This window comes from Desmodus rotundus, chromosome 8, assembly GCF_022682495.2.
Source record: "Desmodus rotundus isolate HL8 chromosome 8, HLdesRot8A.1, whole genome shotgun sequence".
NCBI lineage: Eukaryota > Metazoa > Chordata > Mammalia > Chiroptera > Phyllostomidae > Desmodus > Desmodus rotundus.
The window spans coordinates 114,093,083-114,106,436 of NC_071394.1; the positions used below are offsets into that span (position 1 = coordinate 114,093,083).

The following is a 13,354-nucleotide window of genomic DNA, read 5'->3' on the forward strand; positions in this document are numbered from 1 at the left end:
GTAGATATGCAAGGTTATATTTATAACTATAGTTGTGGTACAGCTAATACTTATTGGATGCTTATTTATTGTTTACTTATGGAATGCTATTTGCTTTACCCACACTGGAAGCACTTTAATTCTCACACTAACCAATGTGGTGGATACATTATCCATCCCCTTTTTGCAGAGGGGAAATCGAAAGTGTTGGCCTGGTTGGTTACCTATCCAAAGGTTCTTAACTACCTGACTGTAAGCTGGTGAATAGAACAACCCATAAATCATCCTGAATTGCCAGTTATATTAACTGTTATTTAAGCTATCTATTTTAAAATCCTAGTTCCATCATAATAAGTTTGAAGTAAATTCAAAATGTATTTGTAAACCATAGTTCAAGAATGTGGACACTATATTGCCCATGTATTGACATGTTAAACACTCATCAAAATTTTTATTGAACATCTATTGTGTGGTAGGTACAGGGATGATGCAAAGATTTAGAAATATGATTATTGTCCCAAGAGGCTTAACATCTAATTAGATGTTCCTTTTTAAAAAAAAATAATTGGTGCCTCTCTTGGATGAACACACAAAATGCCATGCTCTCCTTAATTTAAAATCTCAAAATAAATTCAGATACTTCTTACCATCTGACTCTGTTTGGTTACTGATTTGTACAGTGAGGAATGCCGAAATTTTGGGTAGTGAATGGTAATGGTAGCTTGAGTAGCAAACGAAAACAACTCCCTCTCACAGTGTTTGTCTGTTCGTTTCCTGAGTTTGGATAGTGTGGGTTCAGTTAGGGAGAGGTTGGGTTGTGAGGGATATGTGTATCACATCTTAAAATAATAAAACAATAATGAATAGAATGAAATGGTGATTTAAGACAACATTGCTACCCCCCCATCATTGTTCTATTGTATTGTATCCTTTGAGTATAAACATTTCACAAGGATACCCATTCTTCCATAAAATAATTGTTAGATGATGGTAATATCTTAGTGTTCTGTTTGCGCTGGCTTACATTTATATATAAGTGAAGTGGTTTCATATGCAGGTACAAGTATTGGGTCTGAAAAGAATTAGAGAACTTGACCCACATAGCAACAGCACAGTTATTTCGAGATAGAGTCTGTCGTGGATTATGCTAAGGCCAGTGGCAGAACGGTAAACCTTTTTTTGAAATAAGCCTTAATGGCATCACCTAGTAAATAATATGTAATATTCTGTTAAAAATATGCTCAATTCATGTCAACCAATCAAGTACCTCGTATGTGCCAGACTCTGTGTGAGCCCTTATCTGTGTGGTGCCTGGCCCCGTGAAAATGGAAATCTAGTAAAGTTCCCTGCTATTCAAGAGGCAGTGTTTATGGTCTGGAAGCAGATGGCTTGGATTTGCATCCTGGCTCTTTCACTTACTAGCTGCTTGAACTTGGGTGAACTATTTAACCTCTTTATGCCTCGGTTCCCTTACATAGTTAATGAAAGAAAAAAGGAGAAGGAAGAAAAAGGAGAATTCTAATAGCATCTACCTTATTAGGTTTTTTGAAGATTGAATAAGCAACTATATGCAGGACTTAAAACAGTACCTAGATAATAAATGTTACCAATTTTTATTTTATTTTAATGTGGAAAGAGATGATTAGGAAAAAATGCACATCAAGGGGATCTTGGTTTGGTTGGCGGGGGGTGCTCAAGAATGACTTCCCTGGGGGTGTGACCCAGGCCTGAGAAGTGAAAGATGAACAGTGTTGACTGACTGAGTCAGGGGAGGGGTAGAGTAGGAGAGTTCCAGTCTGAGAAGGGCGAGTGTGAAGGCCAGGAAGGGGCATGGTCAGAGTAGCTGGACGAAAATTACAGGTCAGAAGAGCTAAATGAGAATGCGGCAGAAGAGTTGGTAGGGGCCAAATCTGGTAGAGCCTTGAAAAGCCTTGAACGGTGGTTTTAAGCAAGGAAGAGATACGATTCAATTTTCTTCCTATGGAGAGCAGCACCGTGCTTGCTCTCTGCACAGGGTTTTGGAATGAGGTAGTGTAGATGTGGGAGCACAATCAGAAGGCTGTTGAAAATGAAAGGTGGTGGCAGCTTTGTTTAGAAAGACGAATGCAGACAACGTGGTCCTTGCTGTACTGGGGCCTGCAGTTTTGCCTGAGATAGTAACTCCCTGGGGCCCTTTAATCATTTCTGGAGAAATCGTTTCTTTGAAAATAATTCATTGTTTATTTTCTACAGTGATACTATCTTGGTATTGAATGCACTGGGTAAAGTTACTCTATATTTTCACTTAAATGTGTCTTCTGAGGCCCTCAAGCATGTTCACCATGAGTATGCCTTTATGGTCCGTTCGGATGAGATTCAGTCCTATCGCAGAAAGATACTGAACTCTGGTAACGTTGCTTTTGGTAATAGTGGGTTAGCTTGTTGTACATCAACAAGTCGCACGCCTTCCTGTCAAGAATAAATGGAAAAACTGGGCTAAACAAAATCTGCTTGAAGGCTTTGGAAAACTAGTAAGTAAGCGCTTGAGGGACCAGGGTCCCAGAAATTGGAAGTACAGAGAGAGGAGCTCAGCCTTTAGTACTGCTCGTTACCCTTGCACGAATCTGCCTGATTCTCAGCAGTGGCTAAGGAGCTGAGCGGAACTTCTGCTACTCTTCTGTGGGCAGAGGCTGAAAATTGGAATCCAGAAATAGCTAAGAAGGAGTGGTTAATGAAACTTAACTTAATTTCTTGAACAAAGCTTAATATTTTTGCACAGTTATCACTTAACGTGTACTTTGGGTACTTGAGCTGAGCATTCAGGGCAGTACTGCAGCCTGGAGTCCATTATGTTGCAGTGAGTGTCAAAATCAGATGAAAATTACACATCTTCAAACATCTTCAGTTTCACTTTCCTGGGATCTAGTAAAGTGAGTCCTGAGCCATTAATGGCCAAAGCCTTATTTTTAAATCCAACCTTGTGCTTTGTGTAATTGTTCATAAAATCATCAGAGTGATTATATGTGATGAATGCCATAGTAGTAGAGTAATGACTTTAAAAATAAAGAGAACAAACAAAAAGCACTCTCTTCTTCCAGCTAAGAGGAAGAATCGACCATGTCAATAACCAAAAAGTGGACCATTGCTCCTCTATCGTTACTGTTTCGCTGTGCATCCATTTCTTCCTGCCTTCTCTTCCTGCCATCCCATTTTCTCTGTAGTCACAAGCCAGGAGCTGGATGCAAGTACTAGTGACTGTACTCAAGAAACAGAACTCCCTGCCTTTATTCTCTTGATTATGCTCCTTTGACATTACTTTCTAAGAGAATGGTATTGGATCTCTCTCTCTCTCTCTCTCTCTCTCCCCCTCTCTCTCTGACACACACACAAATTTATTTACAAACTCAATAGTAATGAAATTCTGCATGTTGGAATAGCATATAATGAGGAATAGCTATATTGGTATTTATCAAATATTGGCTTTTTTATATGACTGCAGTGAGATGTGATGCCAGTATTTTGAATTATTCCTCCTGCCCTTCCCTCCCCGCTTAGCTCTGCAACTTGACATCTATTCATCAAAAATAAATGCCCATATCAGTGAAGTGTTTCTGTAACAGGTAGTAATTACCTTAGACTTATTACCCATAACCCACAGATGCTTATCATCATTCTTTATCAGGTAACCTAATTGCTCCAGCATTAGTGGAGACTGAGCTAGGAGTCTATTTTTCTTATTACTTGATGAATAGATCACTAGGGAAACTATTAAAAATGCAGCATTTGGAGTTGAACAATTATGGGTTAAGACTTTCTATGGGATTTCATTTTTCATTGTTTAATGAGTTTGTTTATAACGGTCCCAAATACTTCCTTTTGCATAGATTTTTGTTGAAATTGGCAGTTTTTGCTATTTAAAAAGCATTTTTATGCTTAACGATAGGGATATGTGTTCTGAGAAATGCGTCATTAGGTGATTTTGTCTTGTAAACATCACAGGGCACACTTAGACAAACTAGATGGTATAGCCTACTTCATACCTAGGCTCTACAGCAGGGGTGTCAAGCTCATTTTCACCAGGGCCACATCAGCCTCACTATTGCCTTCAAAGGCCCAAAATAATTTCAGGACTGTATAAATGTAACTACTCCTTAACTGTTAAGGAGTTGAAAGTACATCCGGCCCTTTGAAGGCAACCACAAGGCTGATGTGGCCCCCAGGGAAAATGAGTTCAGCGCCCCTGCTGTATGCTACAGTCTGATGCCCCTGGGCTACAAACCTGTACAGCTTACTGTGCTGAGTACTGTAGACAGTTGTGACACAAGTGCAAGTGTTTCTGTACCTAAACGTAGAAGGGTACAATGAAAATCAGGTGTGAAAGATCTAAAAAATGGTACACTTGTATAGGGCACTTAACCTTGAATGGAGCTTGTAGGACTGGACGTTGCTCTGGGTGAGTGAGTGGTGAGTGTGAAGGCCTAGGACATTACTGTACACTTACTGTAGAATTTATAAACACTGTACACGTAGGCCACACTAAGTTTATTTTTAAAGTATTTTTCTTCAATAACAAACAGCCTACTGTAATGTTTTTACTGTATAAAATTTTTAAGTTTTAACTTTTTTACTCATTTGTAGTAACACTTAGCTTAAAATACAGACATCATACAGCCTTACAAAAATAGTTATTCTTTATATCATTATTCTGTATGCTTTTCTCTATTAAATGTGTTTGTTGTTAAAAACTATGACACACACACACACACACGCCTAGGCCAACACAGGGTCAGGGTCAACAATAGCACTATCTTCCACCCCCACATCTCGTCCTACTGGAAGGTCTCCAGGGTCCACAACACGCAGGGTGCTGCCGTCTCTGATGCCTTCTTCTGGAATACCTGCCTGAGGCTCTGCTTGAGGCGGGGCCACTCTTTCCAGAAGTACGTCCATGGTGGTTTGCTTGTAAGCAGATCATGCACTGTGAGCATTATTTTCTACTAATGAAAACCTTTTGGTGTGTAGGGGTCCCTGGCTTCACATTTTTTAAGGAGCTTGTTGAGGTCTGCAAAAACTTCTGCTAAGCCCTTTACTGTGAATTTTCCTGGGGATTCTTCTTATGGGACCACCATCATGTAGGCAGTTCATCGTTGGCTCAAACCGCGTTATGCAGCACATGGCTGTAATTGCCAGTCTTCGCATTCAGGTGTCTGCCAAGCCTAATGTGGCTGTTTGCTCAATACTCCTGTCTATGGTAACAGGTAGAAAGAATTTGCCTGTAAACTTCCATCACTTTTCTAACTGGTTAATTATATTATGCAGTTGTAGGTATATTGAAAACAGGAAAATCTGAGGTATGAGTAGTTTGCCACAGTTTATTTCTTGCTGTATTTATTTAGTTCAGCCACTTTGTCAGCATTATGAAGTCTGGCTTACGTACTGTGACTCACGTGTTCAGGTGCTTTTCTGATACCAAAATAAGTGTGGGACAAAGCTGGCCCTTAATGGGCCGTTGATGCTACTATAGCCAGTGTAGTTTTGAGAAATACTTTACAGCAACAATTTCCTAAATAATAGCCTTGGTTATTTTTATGAAATGTTTTATCGATGGGAAGTCACATGGAAAAATGCAATGTGGCAGACAGATTTAGGTTTGGATTCCAGATCTCTCCCTTTGCTTTGTAAACTTGGACCAGGCATCATAACCCTTTGGGCCTTTGTGTCCTTTTTAAAAAATGCAGAAAATATGTCTGCCTCATTGACGCGTGAGAATGAAGTGAAGTTACATGAAGCACCTAACGCCGTGTCTGGTGCCATTCTTTGTTTCCATAGTCGCAGAGCTTACTGGTGGCAGAGCGGCGATCAGAAGTCGGGTCTTTTGACAGGAGAAGTGATTGTCACCACAGTGCACGGTCTGTTTTTACCTGGTAGCAGGGAGTCTGGGTGCTGGCAAGTGGTGACGCAGAGTTACTTTCTTTGCCATAAAATTCTGTTAAGGACTTTCTTCAAAAATTCTAAAAAGTTCAGAATTAGCTGGAAAGAAAGTGGAGGAGTTGAGAGATGTCCAGGCTGTTGATAATGGGACCATCTACTGAAATGGGGGGAAAGCAGGTCTGAGTGAGACTTAGGTGGGTTTATTTATCAGATCTTTAACATTTTACTTCGTTTTAACCCTTCCTTAGGGACTTCTATAGTCTTTAAATTACTCATTTTAGGGCATTCATAAATTCGTGAAATTTGCCGTTTGGAGACACCCTTTTTCTTCCTACAAGTCTAGGTCAGTGCTGTCTCTGATGTCCGTCACTCAAAGAACCGACTTCTCTATTGAGTTTTCCATAACTGGGGCCGAGTTAAATCTCAGCCTCTTTTAATGATGCGTTTCCTCATGAAAATCATCTTAGTCAGACTCCAAATGTTTCTTTTAAAAAAATAAATAAAGACAACTTGAGTATAAAACTAGATCACTTAGGCACCGGTTTTATATTGACTGCCTGGAAAGCCTAACAAAAAGTAAAAGAGAGTGTTAGGCGGTCTTTCCAAGGTCATCCATCCAGTTCACAAAGATTCGCTAACCTGGATCTCAGCTTCCTTCTTCTGTCTTCTTTTCTGCCTTCCTTTCTGGATTCCCTTTTCAGGTTTGTTTTCTTCTTTCTTTCTTTCTTTCTTTCTTCTTGGTGGAAATGAGGCGGCCCACTGGAATGGGCAGGACAGGCCTCAGGTCAGGTCCTGGCTCTGTTGGCCACTGCTTGTGTGACCTCGGACTGCCTCATTTAACTCTCTGAACAAGCCGCCATGTCCCTATTTGTAAAATGGTGATAACAACAGCTAGTTTATAAGGTTGTTGGGGAAAATGGGAAAAACACTTAAAGAACTCATGTAGTCAGTAGAACTTTTCAATATTACGATTATTATGCATCCAGTTAAAACTACAGAGTAAAAAGGCATAATAAAGCTCAGATAAATAAATTTGATGATTATGGGTTGCTAGGTTAAAAGTTAAGCGTCAAAGAGGAGTTTGAAACTAACAGTTAAAATGAGTTTTCTAAAAATTTTTCTTAGGGTTATCCCTGCTAACCCTGTCTTCTGTGACCATGATAATTGAGTTGACTGTAAGAAAGATGAAATGAGGAAACAATGCTTCTGCCAACTTAAAGAAAATTTGTATGCCCAGAGGCGTGCATGTCCAGCCTTGTTGGGGAAAGTGCTTTAAAATTCAGCCAGCAGTCCTTGGACTTCTCTGATGATGAATTGCCTGCTAAACTGCGCTACAGAGTATTCAATTTAATTCACTTATCTCTCGTGGCATAACTTCTTTATAAAGTCAGTGCCCTCTCGGGGGAAAAGGTCAGAAGGAAAACCCATTACAAATCTTAAAGCAATCATAACTTAGCGATATTTTAAATTAGCAGGCTATTTTCTTTTTAAATTCTCCAACTGTTTTGGAGACATTTTTTTTTCTTCAGCTCCACATGCTAAAGATAATTCCCCAAAGGTTGTCATTAAGGTGGTATATTTTCTTTTTCTGTGGAGAACCCAGACTTTCTGAATGGCCTGAAGAAGAGAACCACTAGGCAAGGGGTTATCAAGCTTCATACCCTTCCTCCCTCCCAAAGCTCATATCCAAAACTAGCCTGTCACATCTTTTCTGTTTTGCTTTTGGAAAGAAGTTACAACCCAAGTGAGATGTGAGACGACCTGGCATCATGGAAATAATCCTAGTTGCAGCAGCTCCGTGTGTGTTCTCTGGCTCTGCAACCATAGCTAGGATGTCGTGTCCACAAGATACCTTGTAGGTCATCTGTAACAGATCAGCTGAAAGGTTCTTTATGAAAAAATTTAAACTTTAATTGTGAAAATGTCTAAACATACACAGCAGTAGAAAGCAGATCTTCAAGCATGGAACAGCTTTTCTGCCATCAACATTTGCTATATTATTTCATCTCTTCTGCACTCCTCCTTCTACCTTTTATGGTTTTTGAATTTTTGATCTGAAGTATTTTGAAGAAAATCCCGGTCTTCATGCCATTTCACTGCTAAGCTTCCTTATACATCTCACACAAAACAAAAAAATTCAAGTCTTTTACCTATGCCTCCCCTTCACCCCTCTTGGAAATAATTACCAATAATATAGAAACATTTTTAAATTCTGCTTTCCAGAGATTTCCGATTCTATAATAATCCCACGTCCGCAGTTCTGAATTTGAAGATTATAGAACATGGGGTGGGTATGGGAATGTTCTGAGATTGATGCAAATATTTGTGTGTATGTGTATTTGCTTTTTTTGGTGGGGAGAATCAGTGATATTTATTAACATTTTCAAAGAGCTCTCTGGCCCATACCGTCTGAGCTGGGTAAAGAGTACGTAGGGTTTTCACGTGATTCTGGTGCCTGTATAAATTGAAGGTGTTGTATGTAGGCAATAGCATAAGTTTGATAAAGAATCTATAAAAACATACTAGCACATCATGATAGTGTCCTTGTAGCATAAAATTAAGTTAATTATGCTTACAATTCTATATTTAGTGAAACAAGGCTATTTAGAAACAGACTCTAGATAAATATTTTCCACACTTTTGGAAAAGAATAATTTAAAGCTAATGACTTACATTTGTGGCTTCAAGATCAAGTTATCAGTCTCACAGTGTCTGTAAGGAAATACAGTTTTTCTCTTTTTACATGAAAACGTGAAACAGATTTTTAAAGTAATATCTCATTTTAATCCACATTTTAATGTTACAATGAGTGCATCTGTTTCCCATTATGAACCACATATTAAAGTCTGACTTGACAAATTGGAAGCTATTTAGGACTCAAATTTATTACATTTCCCATTGAGATTAGTTTTTTTTTTCTTGATAGAATAAAGCTTTTCCTGACTTTTTCAATATAGGCTATTTCCTTCCATTCTCACTTCTGTATGCCAAATCTCAGTTCAAAACAGCATCTGTAGTTTGAAAAACACAATTTGTACAAAATTGTATTAGAATATAGTAAAATCATTAATTGAAAAGAAGCTGAGATAGTAATTATTTCAGGACCTGAAAAACTGTTCGCTATCGATTTCTTTCTATAACTTAAAATATTTTTCAAACAAGTTGTATTTAATGAAATGCTGATTTGTGTATTATATGAGAGTAATATTGGTAACAAATAAAGTGCAAGACCTTTCTGTTGAAAAGTATCTGAGCCAACTTGATTATTCATATGTTTTTCAGATTCTTTTGGTATCTCTCACAGCCTTGCTTCAAGTGAACTTGATCTCAGACCCACCTACAAACTTACATTAGCAAGTAGACACAAAATAATCATAGAACCCTATTTCATAGGCCAGTAAATTCCTTGCTTTGTTCCTTTAAACATAGTTGGGCCAAGCACTAAGCAGAGAAAATAGGATCAGCTAACTTTCTAGTCTGATTAGGCATCAGAATCTTCCAGTGTGGGGAAAGGTGTTTAGTACAGGAGCAAGACTTGAAGACTTCCATGACCTTGGACGCAACTCAGATGGTGTTTGGCTGCTGGACTTGCCAGAGAATCCTCCTCCACTGTATAAGCATGAAGGAGCTTCTATGATATTTCTGGCTAATCACATATTTTAAACACTATTTCCTCAATAAAAATTTTTGCTAACATCTTTTATGCCCATAGATGAACCCTCTGTTGGAGATGTAGGTAAATATATTGGATGCAGGTAAAGACTTTGGATCAAGCTGCCTTTGGAATTAAAATCCTGAATAAGAGTTTTTCACAAGCTAACCAACCACACTCTTGTGTGGTAAAACCTGATTAGTTCCTTCAAATGCTAATTTGGACATAGAGATACTTCATACGGTCTGTATTGATATTTTTTTTAAGTTTCAAGTTTCATCAATTAGTGATTTGTGAAATCATATCAATAGGATCAACATCTTTTGCTCACCATAGTTTAGGATGGGATGGGATAAGAGTACATTGCATGTAATGAGTTTATGAGCCTTTTCTTTCAGTTATATGTGCATATATCATTGGGTGATGACGTAAAATGTGAGTCACAGACAAAAACGTTTTGAAATCAGCAGTTAGTATTTTAAAGAAAATTACAGATGAGATACAACCATAAATTTAGTCATTCCTAAATTTATAATGAAATAGAATTTACTGGTGTCTTGAGGGTCATTTTAGTTAGTACAGGCATACCTGGGAGGTACTGCAGGTTTGGTTCCCAATGACCACAATAAAACACAAGTCACAATAAAGTGAGCTGTAATCTTTTCGCTGGTGGAGGGCCTTGCCGTCAACTTGGAAAAAACACAGCATCTGTGAAGTGCAGACAGAGGGAAGCATAATAACACAAGGCATGCCTGTGAGTAAAAATCTACGCCTTTTCTGTATTTCTGGAGTTCCATTATTCTTACACAGAGTTGTCAGTTAAGATAGTAAATGAAAAAGAAAAAAGTGTTATGTATTGATAAGCAGATCTGAAGCTAGGCGTTCTGTCAACAACTGTTTTGTGGAGGTGTTAAAAATAACTGTTATGCTGGATCTTTCATGTCGGCATGTAGATAGACGCCCTGAGTCTTCAGAACAACGGGAGAGGAAGAAGATGTGATGTGATGATTACAGCACTAATGACTCTAAGCGCCAGATTTAGCAGTATTTAAGTCACGCTGTTACTTTGCAAATGATACTTTAATATGGTTAAAATTCGCTTGGCAGTAAGGATGTTAGATTAAAGGCCTGAGCACCTGTTCTAGTCTTCCTGATCTTCACTTTCACAAATGTTCGTTTCCAATAAGCCTCTCCTAACTCTTGTGCTTTACTGTCTCTGGCTGTGCAGATGCTTCCAATGTAGAAGCACCTTCAGAACGTGCTTTCTGCTTTCCTACCTGTACAGTGATGGGTTGTCAACAAGTGACAGGCTTTCTCTTAACGAGATCTCCCTTAGGTCCAAAGCAGTAATGCCTAGGGTGAAAGCCACGTAAGACTTGAAATAACATAGGAAAGTGCCTCATCAGAATCACCTGGAAAGTTGTGGGTGTTGCCTGAGAATTTGTGTTTTGATTTATAGTGGGTTTGCAGAGATTATTCCCACTTACCTGCTGTGCGATCTTGAGAGAGAATCCTAAACTAAACAGAGTGCTCTGTGGTAGCAGAGACATGCCCCCTTCCTTAACCTTGTGGCCTTTGTGCCTGGTATGGTGTCTGACAGATATTAGGTACTGGATAAGTGAATATTTGTTCAACGAACAACTGAATGATCAGCTTCCTTGGCATTTGCTTCTCTCGAGGCACCTGCTCCGCTGATTTGAATTGCATGGTGCACAGGCAGTGGAGAAACTCGGCCCCTTCGCTCTTGCTCAGGGGTACAGCATCCTGAGGATTTCTCTCCACAATTAAGAGATTTCAGAACCGTAGTCAGACTTGCATGGATGCTGGCAAAATGCATGCCTGCTGGTGAGCAGCTATGTCTCAACACGTAAACGTAAGAAAAAATGAACAAAATACTTTTTAGGCATTTAAAAAGTGGCAGATACTTAGGAGGGAATCCGTGATGAAACATTAGAACAGCCGGCCCTCCTATACTATAGAACTTAGGATTTCTACCTGAGTTGTTATTATGTATTTTGGTTTCAGTTGTCTGAAAAGTGTAATCTTTTTGAGGGCATGAACTATGTTCACATTTTTTATCATTCATTAACTTTATATTTTATTTACTTACTACGACTGTAACAAGAGTGCCAGTGACATTTTTCCTTTGATTGAGAATCAGTCTCCAAATATAAAAGTTGGATATAAAAAAAGGTACAAAAAGATCATGAAAACCACAGGTAATCTCACTGTGTGTAGACAGTAGCATCCTGATATCTTAAAGGTTTTCACTCTCTTTGAGTGTGTAATTTAATAAAAGTTACATAAAATCAAATTTGTATTTTGCTTTTTACTAAGCATTTCCACGTATCATTAAAATATTCAAATATATAATTTTGAATGACTATATTCTATTGTATGAATGTATGAGGCTTCGGAATGATACAGGACCACTCTAGGACAACTTTAAACATTCCAACATCCAAATTATAGGGGTGTCAGAAGGAGAAGAGGAAGAGCAAGAAATTGAAAACTTTTTTGAAAATATAATGAAGGAGAACTTCCCCAATCTGGCAAAGGAAATAGACTTCCAGAAAGTCCAGGAAACTCAGAGAATCCCAAAGAAGTTGGACCCAAGGAAGCACACACCAAGGCACATCATAATTACATTACCCAAGATTAAAGATAAAGAGAGAATCATAACAGCAGCAAGAGAAAAGTAGATAGTTACCTACAAAGGATTTCCCATAAGACTGTCAGCTGATTTCTCAAAAGAAACCTTGCAGGCAAGAAGGGGCAGGAAAGAAGTATTTGAAGTCATGAAAGGCAAGGACCAACATCCAACTCCAACGTTACAGCAAAGCTATCATTTAGAATGGAAGGGCAGATAAAGTGCTTCCCTGATAAGATCAGGTTAAATGAGTTCATCATCACCAAGCCCTTATTATATGAAATGTTAAAGGGGCTTATCTAAGAAAAAGAAGATCAAAAATACAAACGGGAACAGATTCACAGAAATAGAGATCACAGGGAGGGTTATCAGCAGGGAGGGGGAGAATGGGGGAAAAGGTACAGAGAATAAGAAGCATAAATGGTAGGTATAAAATAGGAGGAGGTTAAGAATAGTATGGGAATTGGAGAAGCCAAAGAACTTACATGTACGACCCGTGGACATGAACTAAGGTGGAGGAATGATGGTGGGAGGGGGGTACAGGGTGGAGGGGAATAAAGGAGAGAAACAAATGAGACAACTAATAGCATAACCAATAACATATTTAAAACAAACCAATATAACTAATTAGATGTTATGTGATATTTAATGAATGAGTGAACAATTTTACCATTATATGTTATGTTTTTGTATATTAATCTATATTTCAAATCAGAGGCATTAAGTGGAAGTTTGTGCTTGATATTGATCAGATCCTACCATAATAGTAGGTTCTTTAAGAGATACTTTCTTCTTTAAGAGATAAAATTTCTAGATACTTCATATGAATGCTGACAAAAGACACTGAAGAGGAAAGGGGGGTAGACTGGCTATTCTAGATAGATAGCAAGGGCAGGTAGATTCTCTCTGAGAAAGGTCACGTGCACGGTGGTTTACTAGAGCAGAGCGTGTGGTCTCCTCTGCCACTACTCCACTGCACTGAGAAAGGTCACGTGCGCGGTGGTTTACTGGAGCAGTGTGCCGTTCCCTCTGCCACTACTCAGCTGCAGTTCACTCTCCAGTCCACTGAGGCCAGATGAACTGTTTTTCAAGAGAAGCCAATATTTCAGGTATCTTTTATGAAGTTTTAAAACTATTGAGCAGGTGAGCATGTCTGATGACTA

The 13,354-nt window shown here is 38.7% G+C and overlaps 1 protein-coding gene across 1 annotated transcript in view; it reads left to right on the plus strand.

The window, feature by feature from the left end:
- Positions 1-13,354, plus strand: part of LOC112309514 (ubiquitin-conjugating enzyme E2 E2) — a 257,222-nt gene that overhangs the window by 110,272 nt on the left and 133,596 nt on the right. The window lies entirely within an intron of this gene.